This window comes from Danio aesculapii, chromosome 24, assembly GCF_903798145.1.
Source record: "Danio aesculapii chromosome 24, fDanAes4.1, whole genome shotgun sequence".
NCBI lineage: Eukaryota > Metazoa > Chordata > Actinopteri > Cypriniformes > Danionidae > Danio > Danio aesculapii.
In genome coordinates, this window is record NC_079458.1 from 9,013,846 (window position 1) to 9,019,845 (window position 6,000).

At 31.6% G+C, this 6,000-nt stretch overlaps 1 protein-coding gene across 3 annotated transcripts in view; it reads left to right on the top strand.

Moving 5' to 3' along the window:
* LOC130218251 (RNA-binding Raly-like protein) overlaps window positions 1-6,000 on the top strand; it is a 285,849-nt gene that overhangs the window by 119,563 nt on the left and 160,286 nt on the right. The window lies entirely within an intron of this gene.

Consider the following 6,000-nt stretch of genomic DNA (forward strand, 5'->3'; position numbering starts at 1 on the left):
ATGCTGGGTCCGGCACAATTACATCATATTGTCCCAACACAAATCAATTAAGTTAGCTTAACTTTTTTTTTTTTTACAAATTTAAGTGGATTGAACATAAAAAAATTAAGTTGTCCTCAAAAAAACACAAACTAATTGTGTTTATTTAACTCATTTTATATAAATAGTTTGAACAAGCAGCAAAGTTCATGTTTTGAGTGTTCTTAAATCAAGAAGCGAGTATTAAAACAAGGTTCGAGTCCCGGCTGGGTCAGTTGGCATTTCTGTGTGGAGTTTGCATGTTCTCTTAATGTTCATGTGGGTTTTCTCCGGGTGCTCCGGTTTCCCCCACAGTCCATAGACATGGAGTATAGGTAAATTGAATGAACTAAATTGGACGTAGTGTATGAATGTGAATGTGTACGGGTGTTTTCCAATACTGTGTTGCGTCTGGAAGGGCATCCGCTGCGTAAAACATGTGCTGGAGATACTAAGCTGAAGGAAAACGGATGAATGAATCTGCCAATTGGGTTAAGTAATGTTTTATCTAAAAACAAGATTATTTATTGATAGTTTAGCTTGTTTAAGAAAAAAAAACTCACTTAGTTTTGTTGATTTGTTTCTGAAAACAAAACAATATATTATAATTGTCTATAGAAAATGCTTCTTGATGTAAGAAATTGAAGATGTTTGGATTAGAAAACAAGAAATAAAACTGAAAGCAAAGAAAAAGCTGAAAGAAAAAAAAATGCACTGCAAAAAACTTACTTAGAATTTTGTTTTGTTACTGGTTCAAATAAAATTTCTTAAATCATGAAGCAACTATAAAACAAGTATACCGTTTTGTTTTGTTTTGTTTTCAGAAACAAGTAGTTGAAATTAAGTTTGTTTTTCTTTAAAATGCGGCAAATCATCTAGTCATCTGGTTAAATAATTTTTTTAAGTAAATAAGATTATTGGCGGATAGTTTAGCTTGTTTTAAGGAAAAACTCTTTTCATTTTGTTGATTTTTTTTTTTTTTTTTTTTTTTTTAGTGCAAAAATGGATAAATGCTTATGGTACTTAGAGTTTTTGTCTTGTCACTAGTCTAAATAAAAATGCACTGTAAAAAAAAAATGCTGGGTTCCACACAATTACATCATGTTGTCCCAACACAAATCAATTAATTTAACTTAACAAATTTAAGTGGATTGAACATAAAACAATTAAAAACCACAACTAATTGGGTTGATTCAACTCATTTTAAAAAAGTAGTTTGAACAAGCAGCAAAGGTCATTTTTGAGTGTTTTTAAAATAAAAAAGTATTAAAATAAGTATAAAATATTGCTTTGTTTTCAAAAACAAAGCAACATTTAAAATAAGAAAAATTATCTGCGTTTTGGGGTGGCACGGTGGATCAGTGGTTAGCACTATTGCCTCAGCAAGAAGGTTGCTGGGTCAGTTGGCATTTCTGTGTGGAGTTTGCATGTTCTCCAAGTGTTGGCGTGGGTTTCCTCCGGGTGCTCCGGTTTCCCCCACAGTCCTAAGACATGCGCTGTAGATGAATTAAATAAACTAAAGTAGCCATAGTGTATGAGTGTGTGTGTATTTTTCGCATTTTAGTTTTCTTTTTTTAAAGTAAAAAAAAAAGATTTTTGTCAATATGTTTTGCGTGCGTTGTATTTCAGTTCTGTACGCCTATTCCAAACACATGCAAGTGTTGTCATGAGTATGTTTCATTGTGAACCCCTCTTCTCCCTTTTACTACACCACATAATAAACTATAATAACCTCAAAACATTATGCAATTCTAAGTGTGTCTCACACAGGTGAGTGGACTTGACAAACCACCTGTTGAAAATACTCTTTCATCTCTCTAACACTTTATCTGTCACTGTTTTGCACATTTGCTCCAGACACTTTCTTACAATCACTCCACAGCTCTAAAACAAACAACAACGGTGCATTTGAGAAGTGTGCCTCACACAGGTGAGTGGGCTTGACAAACCACCTGTAGAAAACACAATCTTTCATCTCTGACAATTTGTCCGACACTTTTTTGCACATTTGCATCAGACACTTTCTTACAATCACTTCATATCCTAAAAACAGACAAACAAACAATGGTGCATTTATGAAGTGTGCCTCACACAGGTGAGTGGCTTGACAAACCACCTGTAGAAACACTTCTCTCTAAATAAGTCGCTTTAGACAAAAGCGTCTGCTAAATGACAATATAAATGTGAAAGTGCACAATTTCTGAGTGAAAATGATGTCATTACCTAATTATTTTATTGCCATTACATAAATTGTTTATTTAAATCATAGCTAATAGAAAAAGCATATTTCTAGGTAAATGTTTTATCGTAAAATGTATCGTTATCGTAAAACAACAGTATTTTTCCAGTATCGTGCAGCTCTAGTTGTCATTCACTCATAGTGTTCTGCAGTACCATCTTTTTTGTGTGTTTTAAGGCAGAAATAAAGACTTGTGGGTGAGGACATGATGGCAGAATTTTCATTTTTCATGAAGTATTTCTTTAAAGTACGACTGGGAGAACATGCAGAAATTCCCTGCAGATCTCTACACCAGTGCTGATGCTGGAATAAATGCAGGGAATCAATGCAGTGTGTGTGTGTGCGCGTGCGTGTGTGTGTGCGTGTGTGCGTGTGTGCGCATGTGAATGTGTGTGTGTGTGTGTGTGCGTGCATGCATATTTATGTGCAAAACCTGCTCTACACTTGCCCAGTGCTGTATAATGAGACATGGGTTTGATGCCACGGACACTAAAGTGTAAGATTCCCCCATAAAATATACAGGCATTATACTGGAATGTACAAAAATACATTCGTTTAATCTGCTCTGACAGATTTTGATGCTGAAATGTTTAATTTGAAAGTGTAAATGTAAAAGTGTAAAGGAAAAACACCTGTGAAACATGTTACAGGCAGCTGTTAATTGACATGTTTTTTCCCACATTGTAAAGTTGCAAGAGTGTGAGATTTTTTAATGCTTTTGATTGTTTCTCGCAGGGCTGCATTTAATCATCCAATAAAAATAATAATAAATGAAAACAAACTCATATAAAATATTTTTACATTTACATGAAGATTTAGATTTTAGGTTTTAGATTTTAGTTTCAAAAGAACAAAATTAACAAACAAACAAACATTTATTTGTTTATTTTAATTAATTAATTAATTTATTATATATTTTTATTTATTTATTTATTCATTCATTTTCTTTCTTTATTTTTAAGTATTTATTTATTTAATATATATATATATATATATATATATATATATATATATATATATATATATATATATATATATATATATATATATATATATATATATATATATATATATATATATATTATTATTATTATTATTATTATTATTATTATTATTATTATTTATTTATTTTTTTATTTATTATATTTTTTGTTTATTCATTTTATTTATTTATTAAATATATATAATTATAATTAAATATATAACACTTTCACAGTGGTGGGTTGCAGCTGGAAGGGTATCCGCTGCGTAAAACATATGCTGGATAAATTGGCGGTTCATTCCGGTGTTACGACCCCAGATTAATAAAAGGACTAAGCCCAAAAGAAAATAAATTAATGAATGATTTCTGACTCCATAACTCATAATTGCAACTTTATATCTCATAATTCTGAATTTAATTCTCAGAATTTGACTTTATAGCTGACACTTTCAAGACTACATCTCACAATACTATTTATTTATTTATTTATTTATTTATTTATTTATTTATTTATTTATTTTATTTTATTTTATTTGTTTATTTACTTATTTGTTTTATTTTATTTTTTGTTCCTTTGATGTTACAGTGAAAAATAACTATTTAATAAATTTATTTTACTTTTGTACATTATTTTTCTTCTTATGCAATAAAAAATAATAATAATAATTAATTTTAAAAAGCCTGTCAGCGCTCAAATATTTATACACACCCGTTTTACTGCATTAAAATGAATGGAAAGTCTCTTTTTGTCCTATCTTAAGCGTTTAGAGATAATAAAAAAACCCTTAGTAACTCAAAGTGTTTGATAGATTTAAATAATTTAAAGAGCATTTAAATAATGATGGAATAGTTGTTAAATCTGAAGCAACTTGTTTTTATGTGGGTGTTGGTGAGGATTAAACATTCTCATTATAAGCGCCGCTTGTGTTTTACGTGCCGAGCTGAACATAAACAAGCTGTAATTCATCCTCATTAAAGCCTGTGATTATTTCGCATTCACCTGTATATTTCAGACGGATGCAGGAGCTAGTTTGCCGTAAATGAGTGAGGAGTGAGCTCGAACAAGACTTCAGACAGCTGCGTTATCATGTAAAACATTCACCGTCATTGCCGCTGCGTGTGATTTAGTCATCATGTCATGTTTAATGTCTGTTTAACTTGCTGAACATAACAGAAAAACAGAGAGGTAGAAACACATTTTCTTGAAGTACTCACACTTACGCAGAGGATTGATGGTGCGTCAGCCTTAGAAAAAAAACAACACAATCTCACAGCAATTCGTAACTTCTTGATTTAGTTGCTAATTTGTATGAATTTGTACGATCTCATTCATATAATTTAGTACGATTTGCTCATCACCCAATGACAGTTGGGTTTAGGGGCGGGGTTTGGTGCCACGCCTCCTTTATAAAATCATACATTTTCATACGACTGAACTCAAATTCATACACTGCAAAAAAATTTAAGTTAAGGGGTTGTAAACAATTTATTTGGGCTGTATTTAAGCAAACGAATTAAGTTGATCATTACTCAATTTAATTTGTTTGTTTAAATTCAACCCAATTAAATTGTTTACAACAGTTTTGTAGACATCATTTTTTTCAGTGTAGGAATTGAACAGTAAACTGACAAAACATAAAATAGTTATGTTTCCTCGTGAGATCAGACTGTAAAAAAGTGTTTTTTGTGTGTGATTTAAATATTAATATTATAAAAATTCATTCATTTTCTTTTTGGCTTAGTCCCTTTATTAATCTGGGGTCACCAAAGCAGAATGAACCGCCAACTTATCCAGCGTATGGTTTACACAGCGGATGCCCTTCTGGCAGCAACCCAACGCTTGGAAACACCCATACACTCTTACATTAACACACATACACTACGGCCAATTTAGCTTATTAGATTCCCCTATAGCACATGTCTTTGGACTGTGGGGGAAACCGAGCACCCGGAGGAAACCTACGCCAACACGGGGAGAGCATGCAAACTCCACACAGAAATGCCAACTGACCCAGCTGGGGCTCAATCCAGCAACCTTCTTGTTTTGAGGCAATTGTGCCACCGTGACGCCCCTGTTATAAACATTATTAAAGTAAAAAATCATTAATTCAGTCAGAAATTCAATTAATTTGTTTGTTTGTTTGCTTGGTTTTTGTTTGATTTTGATTTTTTTTGTTTGTTTGCTTGTTTGTTTGTAAAAATGAATGTTGATGATCAACCTCTAAACAATGTGAAATAAATAATATATATATATATATATATATATATATATATATATATATATATATATATATATATATATATATATATATATATATATTTTATTTTTATTTTATTTAATAAACACTGATGTTAATAATTAAAGTAGAAAAGGCATATTTATTTCATTTGTTTTATTACAGGTTTTATGGATATAAATATAAATGATATATAGACGTAATATAGACAGAAATGTTTTCTTTATTTTATTTTATTTATTATTTTTTCTTATTCATTCATTCATTCATTTTCTTTTCGACTTAGTCCCTTTATTAATCCGGAGTCGCCACAGCGGAATGAACCGCCAACTTATCAGCACATGTTTTACGCAGCGGATGCCCTTCCAGCTGCAACCCATCCCTGGGAAACATCCATACACACTCACTCACACACATACACTACAGGCAATTTAGCCTACCCAATTCACCTGTACCGCATGTCTTTGGACTGTGGGGGAAACCGGAGCACCCGGAGGAAACCCACGTGAACTCAGGAAGGACAT